The sequence below is a fragment of the Bombina bombina genome, chromosome 6 (genome assembly GCF_027579735.1).
Source record: "Bombina bombina isolate aBomBom1 chromosome 6, aBomBom1.pri, whole genome shotgun sequence".
Classification (NCBI taxonomy): Eukaryota; Metazoa; Chordata; class Amphibia; order Anura; family Bombinatoridae; genus Bombina; species Bombina bombina.
Window position 1 is genome coordinate 922801966 of NC_069504.1, and position 14680 is coordinate 922816645.

Genomic DNA, 14680 nt, shown 5'->3' on the forward strand with positions numbered 1-14680 from the left:
CTATGGGGTATAGAATATTGGTAAATAAACTTACCTCAATAGGCTATATCCTGGAAATATGACAAGCCTCACAAATCGTGTATCGATCGTCCGGACCCTATCGAGGGACATTGAAAATCAGAACTATCATTGACTTTATTTTGGAAAATATTTTCTTGTTTTTAGGTTATTAATGTCATTTTTGTTATAGTTCATAACTATGTCAGCCACTGTTTAATTTGATTGTTATTTGTCAATATTGCATACCGCTGAGCTAGCAGAGGAGGGAACCACCCACTTTGTTGATTTAGGAACCACATTATACTTTGTTTAGAGAGTGACTAGACACAAATGTCATTTCCAAGTTATTATTGTTGCTCACACAACCCACCAACCTTTTTTAATCGGCATTCACCCTATTTTTTGATACACATTTTTTGATACACATTTTGGTTGAAATTATCTTTTCAAATAATTTTCTATTAGAACATACCGGTATTGTTCAATTAGGACAGGATTGGGCATTGCCATTGTTTTCACGAGTTTGGATCACACAATTTTTGATTTGGTTTTCCTTTTTTACCCACCTATTTAACTAATTGTATTTGACCACAGTAGTAGATTAGATTAATCGAATGGTTATAATATCGCACTTTCAAGCATTATAAAAAACTTATCAGGAATAAGTGGTCCCATCTTGTAGCCTGTGGTAATCAATTTTGATTCCACTGGATCATCAATCACTTATAGTGTTGCGTTATAGAAGAAAGAGCTTTTTTAGATAAAGTTAATGGTCAGGATATTGCATATTTAGGCATTGTAAACCACACATTAGGCATAAGTGGTCCTTTCTTGTAGTCTGTGGCAACGTCTGGAAAGAACGTACCACCCATCATATCCTTTGTAAAATATAGAATCGAGTGTAAAGGTTTTTATATTATATTGTCATCTAATTGAGTTTTGTGATTTTATTTAGTATTTTTCACAACCTTTACTGGTTAGTATGTCTGAATTTTAATAAATTGATTTTATATATGTTTGGTTTGGGATGTGCATTGCACAGGGGTGCATTGCATGGGCAGTGTACATTGTAACAATAGCATATGTTCACATTTTCAAAGTGAACATTTTATAAGTGATTCACTAGCAATATAGCAATAGAATTATACAAGAACTGCATTCACTACTCAGCACAGTGCTGCTTATTAAGAGAACATGCTGCCTATTGACATCTGCTGAAAAATTGCACACTGCATCAAGCTAACCCTATTCTCTCTCCTCTGCTTTCAGGTACGTGAATAGAGACCCTGTCATTCTGCAACTATTCACTGCTCTCTGGTGTCTTTTACTCTCCTGTAACTCTCTTCTGGTACGTGAATAGAGACCCTGTCATTCTGCAACTATTCACTGCTCTCTGGTGTCTTTTACTCTCCTGTAACTCTCTTCTGGTACGTGAATAGAGACCCTGTCATTCTGCAACTATTCACTGCTCTCTGGTGTCTTTTACTCTCCTGTAACTCTCTTCTGGTACCTGAATAGAGACCCTGTCATTCTGCAACTATTCACTGCTCTCTGGTGTCTTTTACTCTCCTGTAACTCTCTTCTTGTACGTGAATAGAGACCCTGTCATTCTGCAACTATTCACTGCTCTCTGGGGTCTTTTACTCTCCTGTAACTCTCTTCTGGTATGTGAATAGAGACCCTGTCATTCTGCAACTATTCACTGCTCTCTGGTGTCTTTTACTCTCCTGTAACTCTCTTCTGGTACGTGAATAGAGACCCTGTCATTCTGCAACTATTCACTGCTTTCTGGTGTCTTTTACTCTCCTGTAACTCTCTTCTGGTACGTGAATAGAGACCCTGTCATTCTGCAACTATTCACTGCTCTCTGGTGTCTTTTACTCTCCTGTAACTCTCTTCTGGTACGTGAATAGAGACCCTGTCATTCTGCAACTATTCACTGCTCTCTGGTGTCTTTTACTCTCCTGTAACTCTCTTCTGGTACGTGAATAGAGACCCTGTCATTCTGCAACTATTCACTGCTCTCTGGTGTCTTTTACTCTCCTGTAACTCTCTTCTGGTACATGAATATTTAGATAGAGCAAATGATTTTAGTTTGTTAATTTAGTCCTACATCTGTTGTACTGTTATCCAATGTGTTATTTCTAATGTTCATTTAACTGCCATGTGATGTTCAATCCTTATCAATACTTGCTATTATTCTAAAATGTATAGCTGTCTTATTCCATAGTTTTAACCTCCCCCAAATTTTATTGTCTGTTTACTTAACATCTCACCCTGACCAGACCAGAATCTAACTTTCCAATTGGCCTTTCCAATTGTCTTTGATTAGCAATCAACTAAATTTAGTGGACTCAGCTGACTGCCCTCCCTGCATATATTTCACACTAGTTTGGGATGTGCATTGTACAGGGGTGCATTGCATGGGCAGTGTACATTGTAACAATAGCATATGTTCACATTTTCAAAGTGAACATTTCATAAGTGATTAACTAGCAATGTAGCAATAGAATTATACAAGAACTGAACAAGGATTGGGCAAGGGGCAAGACACAAGGCAAGTACTTTTGTAAGATTATGTTTCATATACCTTACTGTTTTCAAATGCAATTGCTACTGTAATACTGTGTCTTATGTGTTTAACTGGTTCCCTCTTTTGTAAAAATGCCTAATATCTTCTTATTCCTTTTTGCTGCCTTTTGTCTCTATAACAAACTACATTACTCAATTACTCCTTCTCCCTCTCCACCTGCACTGTTTATTAGCCCATCTCTCTTAAACTCACATTACTTTTGTACTCATGAACTTTACCTATTCCTAAACACTCTCTCTCCCCCCTGCACCTTGTCTCAAAAGCAGTCTCACTACTGCAAATCTGTATCTCATCTTATGTCACTCTCCCTCTTGCTTCTACTAACTGCTGGTGACATCTCCCCTAATCCTGGTCCCCAACAACTGCCTAGCCATGCACATCCATGTGTACCATCCCACAGACTCAAAAAACAAAACTCTGAAAACCTTACTCACATTCATCTTGCATCAAAAGCCACTTCCCCTTTCACTTGTGCACTTTGGAACTCTCACTCTGTTTGCAACAAACTCACTTCTTTACATGACCTCTTTATCTCCCGCTCCCTCAACCTTCTGGCCCTAACAGAAACCTGGCTCTCTCCCCTAGACACAGCATCCACTGCTGCTCTGTCACATGGGGGTCTCCACTTCAGCCACACTCCTAGGTCTGGTAATAGACAAGGAGGTGGTGTTGGTATTTTACTTTCCTCTCATTGCACCTTTCAACAAATACACCCCATCTCTTCCCTCACATTTTCTTCATTCGAAACCCACATGATTCACTTATTCTCTCCTCTTTCTATACGTGTCGCAGTCATATACCGTCCTCCTGGCTCCTCAACTCAATTTCTAGATCAATTGGCTTCATGGCTACCTTATTTCCTTTCCTCAGACACCCCTTACCTCATTCTTGGTGACTTCAACATCCCTCTTGACAATCCCACTGCCTCCTCTGCAAAACAACTTCTGCAACTCACTTCCTCTTTTGGTTTGTCACAATGGACTGATTCTCCCACTCACAAAGATGGTCACTCCCTTGACCTGATCTTTAGCTATCGATGCACCCTCTCAAACTTCACAAACTCCCCCTTTCCTCTTTCTGACCACCATCTCCTTACTTGCAACATATCATCCCTCCCTACAACTCTCCCTCCTTCTGCTCCTCACACCAAACTTCACAGAAGCATTACGTCATTAGATCAACAACAGCTTTCTAATTCCATCAAACCTCTCCTCTCATCCTTCTCCTCCTTTTCATGCCCTGACCAATCTATCTGCCACTATAATTCCACCCTTACATCCGTCCTTGACAATCTCGCCCCTCTTACCATAACTCGGAAATCAAACACTCATCCTCAGCCCTGGCATACTCCACTGACACGATACCTACGCAGATGTTCCCGTACTGCTGAGCGGCACTGGAGAAAATCTAGGAGTTTAGCTGATTTTCAACACTACAAATTTATCTTGAACACCTACTACTCTGTCCTTAATTTCCATAAGCAGCACTACTTCTCTACTCTTATCTCTAATCTTTCTTCAAACCCAAAACGTTTGTTCTCCACTTTCAATACTCTTCTCCACCCTCCCCCACCTCCTAATACAACTTCTCTGTCAGCTCAAGACTTTGCCAACCACTTCAATAACAAAATCAACTCCATCAGAAATTAAATCAGCTCTCAACATAATTCCATTCCCTCACCCCCTCAAATGCTCTCAATCAACCACAACCCACATAACCTTAGGCTTAGCTCATTCTCCCCTGTTACTGAGGAAGAAGTTTCGGCACTTATGCTGCGCTCTCACCTCACTACCTGTCCCCTTGACCCTATCCCCTCACAGCTACTCCCCTCCCTCTCTGCCACCCTTACCCCTATACTCACACACACTTTCAACCTCTCCTTCAGCACCGGTATATTTCCCTCATCGCTGAAACATGCACTGGTCACACCTATCCTCAAAAAACCTTCCCTTGATCCTACCTCCTCATCCAACTACCGCCCTATTTCCCTCCTCCCTCTTGTATCAAAGCTTCTCGAAAAACTAGCTTATGCACGCCTTTCCCATTTCCTTACAATAAACTCCCTCCTTGACCCAATGCAATCTGGATTTCGTCCCTATCACTCCACAGAAACAGCAATTGTTTAGGTTACCAACGACCTACTTACAGCAAAATCAAAAGGCCACTTCTCTCTGCTTATTCTCCTTGATCTGTCTGCAGCCTTTGACACTGTTGACCACCCTCTCTTGCTCCAAACCCTCCAATCCTTCGGCATATGTGACACAGCCCTCTCGTGGCTCTCTTCCTACCTGTCAAACCGTACCTTTAGTGTAGCCTTCTCTGGGGCCTCCTCTGCCCCATCACCACTTTCTGTCGGAGTACCGCAAGGCTCTGTCCTCGGTCCCCTTCTCTTCTCAATCTACACGTCATCACTAGGTTCCCTAATAAAGTCCCATGGTTTACAATATCATTTGTATGCCGACGACACCCAAATCTACTTCTCTGCACCAGACCTTTCTCCTTCCTTGCTAACCCGTGTCACTAACTGTCTTTCTCACATCTCCAACTGGATGTCCTCTCATTACCTCAAGCTAAATCTCTCCAAAACTGAGCTCCTTATTTTCCCCCCTTCTTCAAAACTCTCCACCCCCAATCTCTCTATAACTGTCGACAACTCCATCATTACCCCTACCCCACATGCCCGATGTCTCGGGGTCACATTTGACTCAGATCTTTCTTTCACTCCTTGCATTCAGTCTTTGGCTAAAGCCTGCCGCTTCCACCTTAAAAACATCTCTAAAATTAGACACTTCCTTACACAAGACACAACTAAAATTTTAATCCACTCTCTCATCCTCTCCCGCCTCGATTACTGCAACTCTGTCCTCTCTGGTCTCCCCACCTACCGCCTAGCTCCTTTACAATCCTTAATGAATGCCTCTGCCAGACTCATCTTCCTTACAAGTCGCTCTTCATCTGCTGCACCTCTCTGCCAATCTCTTCACTGGCTTCCTCTTGCCTCTAGGATCAAACTCAAAATTCTCACTCTGACATACAAAGCCCTCAACTGCACTGCTCCCCTCTATATCTCAGATCTTGTCTCCAGATACTCTTCTTCCCGTCCCCTTCGCTCTGCTCAAGACCTCCTACTCTCCTCCTCTCTTGTCACCTCATCACACTCCCGTTTACAGGACTTCTCCAGACTGGCTCCCATCTTGTGGAACTCTCTGCCTCGCTCCACAAGACTCTCTTCTAGTTTTAAAAGCTTCAAGTGCTCCCTAAAGACTCTACTGTTTAGGGATGCATACAACCTACACTAACCTTACTTTATACCAGTTCCTCTCCTCCATTGCTATCCCCTGAACCCCCCTAGCATGTAAGCTTAAGAGTCCAGCTGTTTGTTGATCACCTTCTCAAGAGCTGACTACAACAGTGCAACTCTTGGCAGGGCCCTCTACCCATTTGATCCCTATAACTGTTTTTTTTGTACTCCGCCTTTGTTAATAGTGCTGCGGAATCTGTTGGCGCTCTACAAATAACCGATAATAATAATAATAAAATAATAATAATATAGTCACTGATTGTAAAGTTTATCCTTCAGCTGTTCTATCTGATATAAAATTGATTATACTAATAATATAAGTCCTGTGATATACCTTAGCCTCTCCTTGGCGCTCCTATATATTTCACACTGTATCTTTTTACTAGATTTATTAGGGGATCTTCTTTATAGTGCAGCAGGTATATTATTATTTCATCCTAGGCGCTGGAAACTTTATTTTCGTTGTATATAAAAGCAATGTTTTATTAGATAAGTATAATAAAACCATGATCCATATACAGCAGCTTGATAAAATCATTGTTTAGAACAGAAAAACAGGGGGAACATCACCCTCCTGTGACATCATACACGTTTCATGCCTCTGGGGCACTTGTTCACTGATATAGAACAGGTGGTGAAAGTGCTCCTTATATACAGAATTACATCCAATGAAAAACATCAATTAAAGCCCATTTCATTAACCCCTAAGGTTCTGTGCTAAAACTATCTTCTATCTAAATTAGTGAAGCAACTCTATCCTGGAAAAATACAAAATTGCTGCAAGATTGTTTCTATTTATCATGTACCAATTTGTGTTTAGGAACACATATATATTATACAAACTTAAACATAACACAATCAGAGTAAGGAAATAGTTATAAAGCAAAGTAAAAATGTAATCTATCTGCAACTGAATATATATTTCCTGGGACATCAAGACCTTTCTCTCACTCTTTAAACATATGACTTGTCGTGTAGTAAGTATTACATAAGGTATGTAAATGTACACAATCTGTAAAAATTACATTGTGCAGAATTTTATATGTTCATCAATATTGAACAAACATATTAACGTCCATTCTGGAATTTAAACCCGTGGGTACCCTGGTTTTTAGGTGGAGAATCCAAAAGACCTCTCGTTCATCTAATTTCTTTTCCCTATCACCACCCCGGGGATGCCTGGGTATAAAATCAATGCCCTGAACTTTCAAAAGTGTACTGTCCGAGTTGTGATGGTATCTAAAATGTTTAGCTATGGGCGTTTTTGACTCGGGGTCCTCAATGGATCTCAGATGCTCCATGACCCGGTCCTTCAAGGACCTCTTGGTGCGCCCTACATATTGGATAGTACATCCAAGGCATGTCAAGAGATAAACTACGTGAGTACTATTACAATTAATGAAATACCTTATATCACATACTTTACCCAGTGCTTCTGATCTACAAGTGTTACCCTGAATAATGTGCGAACATGTTTTGCATCGAGAGTATATAACTTATAACAACATAGACTGATGTCCACCGATGCCATTCCTAAGATTGTCATAAACCACTTACAAATTCAGAGAAACCTTGTTCTTCTTATCCACGTAAGCTATTTTTCAACCCATTCCTAAGCCAGTTGCTTCCTTGGTTGCTGCATACATAATGTAACCTGCCTAAGTCTCAGTACTGCCCACATGACTAATAACCAAGCACAATATAATTGGTTGCAATTGTGGAAGACACCTACTGTGTATGGAGCCTTTTCTTGATTTAACAGCTTCACATTCTCCCAAGGAATTCCAGTACATTCAGGAAAAAGATCCTTCCAAGAAGGAACTGTTTCGTTCAGTCACCAATATTCCATCCTCAAGCACCACTGGCTCCAGATCTGTAGCACTCCTTATCCAATTTCATTGAACATGTTGGAACAAACGTCTTTCAATCCTGAAATTGAAGGAAAGGCTGAGTGGCAATAGGCCTGAGCCACAGTTGCTGATAAAGAGCTAATTGGTATAAGTGGAAAGGAGTGCAAACCTTAAGGCCTCAAATGCCAGTAATACTCCATAAGCCTGGAGAAATTGGCCCCATAAAGCAAGCCAACAATGGTAGACTTAGTTGTGAAGCACTTTTCCTTGCACTAATGGAACAGTGCACTGGAGCTTCCATTGACGGCTGGACACTCCAAGAAACAGATATATTACTTTTAGTCTGCTTGCTTCTATGTGATACTGAAAAAGCACTTTGATACTGTGCTGGCCAAGCAAGACTGTGCCACTGCTTCAGGGTCAAGAATCAGTTACACTGCATTTGCCTCTGGATCAGCCTCATTTTCTTCCATGCTATAAAGCTACTCCTCAACTCCTGACAACAGATGAAAGTGCTTCTCCTGTAGTACACATACCTCTGTACACTGAGGTCTGTCCCCGTAGTTTGACTCTCTGGCAGGCAGCACAGCCTCTGTCCCAAGGCTCCTCAGGTACATACATTGAGAGAAGGAAGGGCCCTACGAGCTTAGCCACTATGTCCCTCACTGTTGCCTTAAAAATACCATCCATATCAGGAAAATACTGGCTGGGTGGTAACCCTACTCAGCTAACATCACGTCTAATAAGGCCTCTAATACCATACCAGAATTAAAAAAGGAACATGTGCAACTAACAAGCTGTGCCCACTTCCATTCCTTGTAAAATCTTCCTGTGTGCCTCCCATTCCTCTATATGTTCCGCAACTAACATTCTACTTTGACAAATAAAGGTCAAATACCCATTCCACATGGATTCTTCAATGTCCTTGAATTCCCTTATAAAGTACTAACCGAACAATCTTTACAAATTAGATTTAAAAAGTTAGATATAAATCATTTTAATACCTACAAATCTTATTCTTTAAGTGCCATTTAGTAACTTTGTGGAAAACAGCAAATATACAGTATATTTTCCTTTCTGGAATGCTGCATTATCTATAAATAGTTTGATGTCAAAAGATTTACATATAAATAAAAAGCCAATTTTATATTTTTATAGAAATTCTGAGCAGGAAGTTTTCATTTCCGATCCAACACACTGAAACTGCCAGAATTAGAGATTTTATTTTGTTTGATTGTCTATTGAAAAAACAAAATGCTTTGCCAAATATTTTTAAAATGTTAATTCTTAGCTCTTGTGCTTTGAGAATCTGCATTGGTTTATTCTATATACCTAAAAAAAAACATTTTAGTGTTTCCTAAAGATGATATTGCAAATGTGTATATCAGAATTACAGTAAATAAAAAATAGATGAAAACTGGGTGTTCCATTGAAATGCTGCTAAACAAATAGGGATGATCAAATTGTCGCTGTTAAACTGCAGCAAGCAAAACATAGAATGTCTGTTTCCACTTAGAAACCCCGAGCATTGCAGCTAACTGCCAGCCACTATCAAGTACATGTGACTGCTCACCATAAGTTTCTTGCTTGAGAGCTGTAATCTTTACAGGGACCCAAGTGGGCATTTAGGTTTCTGGGGGGCAGTTAATGCAGGGTAAAGGTCATAATGCAAAGGTTGCATGCTGTAATACAGTAAAGCATGCAACGTTTACATCAGAATGCCCCTTTAATCTTGTGAATTTGCAGCCAAAATGTTTTTAACACCACAGTGTACTAGTAATCAAAGATTAAATTAATTTTTTTTGTGTGTAACCCCTGGCACTACTTGTCTTATTTTATAATTTGAGATACTGCCACTTTAAGGTAATAATATGCCTTTATTTAAGTTGTTTAGTGGCGTGAAGTGCTTAGTATTTGTTAACTATCGGCTAGATTGCGAGTATTGCAGTAACAGCTGCTCAGTAATAACTTTCAAGTTATTGTCACCGCTCACTTCCCAACAGCGCTGGTATTACAGGTTTACAAAAACCCGGCATTAATAGACAAGAAGTGAGCGTAAAGCAAAATTGAGCTCCATACCGCACTCCAATACCAGCGTTGCTGAAAGCTGCGGTAATCTGGTTTTACGTGCTCAATGACATCAATCTGGAATGCCGGCTGAGAAAAAGTCTAACACCTGCAATAAAGCAGTGTAAAGCTCCGTAACGCAGCCCCATTGATTCCTATGGGGAAACAAAATTTAAGCTTACACCTAACACCCTAACATGAACCCTGAGTCTAAACACTCTTCAAGACATCCGGCATGGAGCATCCTCTTCTTTTGATGTCTAACGAAGAATAAAGGTTCCTTTAAGTGGCATCATCCAAGATGGCATCCGTTGAATTCCGATTGGCTGATAGAATTCTATCAGCCAATCGGAATTAAAGGTGAAAAAATCCTATTGGTTGATGCAATCAGCCAATAGGATTGAGCTTGCATTCTATTGGCTGATTGAAACAGCCAATAGAATGCAAGCTCAATCCTATTGGCTGATTGGATCAGCCAATAGGATTTAAGCTCAATCCTATTGGCTGATTGCATCAGCCAATAGGATTTAAGCTCAATCCTATTGGCTGATTGCATCAGCCAATAGGATTTTTTCACCTTTAATTCCGATTGGCTGATAGAATTCTATCAGCCAATCGGAATTAAAGGGACGCCATCTTGGATGAGGTCACTTAAAGGAACCTTCATTCTTCGTTAGACGTCAAGAGAAGAGGAAGCTCCGCGCCGGATGTCTTGAAGATGGACCCGCTCCACGCCGGATGGATGAAGATAGATGATGCCGTCTGGATGAAGACTTCTGCCCGGTTGGATGAAGACTTCTGCCCGGTTAGATGAAGACTTCTGCCGTTTCGTTGAGGACTTCTGCCGGCTTCGTTGAGGATGGATGTCGGGTCTTCAAAAACTGTAAGTGGACCTTCGGGGGTTAGTGTTAGGTTTTTTTAAGGGTTTATTGGGTGGGTTTTATTTTTAGATTAGGGCTTTTGGGCGGAAAAAGAGCTAAATATCCTTTTAAGGACAATGCCTATCCAAATGGGCAATGGGGAGCTTAGGTTTTTTTAGTTAGGATTTTATTTGGGGGGTTGGTTGTGTGGGTGGTGGGTTTTACTGTTGGGGGGATTGTTTGTATTTTTTTTTTACAGGTAAAAGAGCTGGTTTCTTTGGGGCAATGCCCCGCAAAAGGCCCTTTTAAGGGCTATTGGTAGTTTAGTTTAGGATAGGGTTTTCTTTTATTTTGGGGGGCTATTTTATTTTGATAGGGCTATTAGATTAGGTGTAATTAGTTTAAATATCTGATAATTTCTTTTTTTATTTTGTGTAATTTAGTGGGGTTTTTTTTTTTGTAATTTAGGTAATTGTATTTAATAAATGTAATTGATTTAATTATAGTGTAAGGTTAGGTGTTAGTGTAACTCAGGTTAGGTTTTATTTTACAGGTAAATTTGTATTAATTTTAACTAGGTAGTTAGTAAATAGTTAATAACTATTTAGTAACTATTCTACCTAGTTAAAATAAACTTGCCTATGAAATAAAAATAAAACCTAAGCTAGCTACAATGTAACTATTAGTTATATTGTAGCTAGCTTAGGGTATATTTTACAGATAAGTTAGTTTTAAATAGGAATTATTTAGGTAATGATAGTAGGTTTTATTTAGATTTATTTTAATTATGTTTAAGTTAGGTGGTGTTAGGGTTAGGGTTAGACTTAGGTTTAGGGGTTAATATGTTTATTATCGTGGAGGCAATGTCCGGAGCGGCAAATTAGGGGTTAATAATTTAATTTTAGTATTTGTGATGCGGGAGGGCCTTGGTTTAGGGGTTAATAGGTAGTTTATGGGTATTAGTGTACTTTTTAGCACTTTAGTTATGAGTTTTATGCTACAGCTTTGTAGCACAAAACTCATAACTACTGACTTTACGGTATCAATCTCGGCAGTATAGGGTGTACCGCTCACTTTTTGGCCTTCCAGGCAGACTCGTAATACCGGCGCTATGGAAGTCCCATTGAAAAAAGGACTTTTTGAAAGATGCAGTAATTATGTTGCGTTGCGGCCAAAAAAGTATGCGGTGCCCCTAAACCTGCAAGACTCGTAATACCAGCAGTAGTGAAAAAGAGCCTTAACGCTGCTTTTTCACTCATACAGCAAAACTCATAATCTAGCCGTTTATTAACTATATTTACAAATTCAGTCTAAAGGACTGAGAAAAGGATACTATATATATAACTCTGTTGATCCCTTTTGTATTATGTGTGGTTATAATATTAAAGCATAAAACTTTATTAGGATTTAGATAAAAATGGGTTAAAGTTAAAAACAGTCAAGTACTATATGGTTAATATGACAAGTACTAGTAGGTGTTAACCTACGTTTGTGTCTGTTTACAAAGTTTTAGCTATTACAAGTATAACTTGGTCTGATATGAACGTTCAGTATGTTTGGTAACTCAGGATTAATCCTTGAAATTGCAAAGAATTAGTTTCTATATTGTCAGTTATATTACCTATTAATACCAATGGTTGATGTCATAACTTTTGTTAATTATATAGCTCAAATTTAGCCAAAGTTTTATCTATAAGGTTCGATGAACCACCAGATGCTTCCCTTATGGTATAATAAATAAAAAATTCAATGAAAGTTTAGAGCCCTTATGGTTAATATTATGTATGCTGGTCTGATAAAATATTGGTACAATTGATTGCTTTTATACTTGGAGTAACGTGTATTTATAAAGTATTACTTGATACTAATATTATAAATAAAACCTTGTAGTTTGTATATTGACACCAAATACTTGTACCCCCTTGTATAATATAATCAATAAAGGATTCAATGTAATTGTCTCTCCTTCTTTCAATAAAGAATTCAATGTAAATGATCTTTCCTTCTTATTAATATTAATACTGTAGTACTATTAGGTGTCTGTTGGGTTGTTTACTCAAATGAATATTTCAACGTTTTATTAAAAATAATAAAGAATGTAATTCCGTATCACTAAATATTTGAAATGACTTCAGCAGCTATGTTTGTTATATAAATAACATATAAATCTCGTATGCTCAAGCTGGCAATTCACAGTCTGTAGCAACTAATATTGTGTGAGCTGATCAATTTAAATAGCTACAAAAGTAACTGATAGTTCTTTTAGATCAATTCACCGTTTGCCGCTGGTGCTTCCTACAATAGATGCTACTCATGTTATTTTATTTGTATTAGGGCTATCAGATTAAAGTTAATAATTGCAGATTCTAAATATTTTTTTAAAAACTGGTTGTGAATGTTAGAGTTTTGGTATTGTAAGTTAACCACTGTGCGGCATAGGTACGTTACTGATGGAGTTAAAGCCACAAGTCGGGATTCCTAATATTTACTGAAATATCTTCAGCGTAATGCTATGATTAGCAACATTCTATAGTCTACCATGAAAGTACTTGAAATTAAAAATGATAGGCTCATAATAGCCCTCTCCCCTTTCCCTTTAAATGTTTTGCTGACTGACCAACTTTCTCAAAACATTAATCCATTTTTATCTAAATCCTAATAAAGTTTCATGTTTTAATATTATAACCAAGCATAATACAAAAGGGATCAACAGAGTGCTATATATAGTATCCTTTTCTCAGTTCTTTTGACTGAATTTGTAAATAATTAAAGATTAAATATCAGTCGTATATTTAGTAGACGCGCATTTCGGTATTCATTCACTAAACGAATGCCAAAAATGTCTAAGGTCTATGACATTCGACTCTTTTCTACACTGGCTATATTTGTAAAAAAAAAAAAATGCATATCACAAATATCTAGATTTTCAATGATAGTTGTGTTTTGCACTTTTTTTACAAACATATCTGGGGTGAAAGGAGGTGAATGCTGCAGGCTGTGGCTATTTTTGACTTGACTTTGACTTGTTTATTAAGCGGATGTTAAAATGCACGTCTCATATTTAGTCCAATGAGTGAATGTAATAAAGTATAATTTGTCTGCAGTATATAGACATTTATTTTTAGGTGAAACACATAATTTGATAGTGAAACATCATTTTATTGGTTACAGCCTCCTGGTGACAGCTATGTGTCATGATACAGCAACATCAAAAAATATGACACTATGAAAAATGAGTGTACCTTGACCAGGTTCACTAGAAATAAAAATAAAAATTAAAGTGTGAAAATCTCTCTAATTCCCTGGTGCTTAATTGTAATGTAATAATTATTAACTACAATATATTCAGATTTCCATTTTTTTTTCTGAACATGCATTCTAAATAGAAACATTTAGGGCTAGATTACAAGTGGAGTGCTAAAAATCGCTTTCAATAAAGTGATATTCGCGCTCCACTTTGTAATACCAGCGCACGCTAATGTGCACTGGCATTACAACTTAACAGCAATGCGGAACACAAGCTTGCTTCCATAGGCTCCAATGGGAACCTCAACGGCATCAGAACTAAAGCACAGCAAAGGGGGTAAGTCACGCAGCGATTGCAGCATTTATAAATATATATGTATATGAATATATACATAAATATTTATGTGTTAATATGTGTATATACACATATTATATATGTAATTATATGTATATATAATTATATGGATATACATAAATATATATTTACTGGGAACACACAGTTCCCATAAACTGCAATTTAAAGGCACATTTCAGTTCCATTTTTTTTCACCCCACTCCCACCAACTTTAAAGCCCCCAAAACTGCCTAGTGCAGTTGTTTTTTATTAATTAATGTGAGAATATTTGGGGCGCTTTTAGAAAATTAACCAGAGATCGGATCTCTGGTTAATTTTCTGAGCAATAATTGCTACAACGAGCTTGCGGTAGCAATAACCAGTCACTTGCAATGGCCCATTTGCGGACACTCAATAATTTAATGCTCC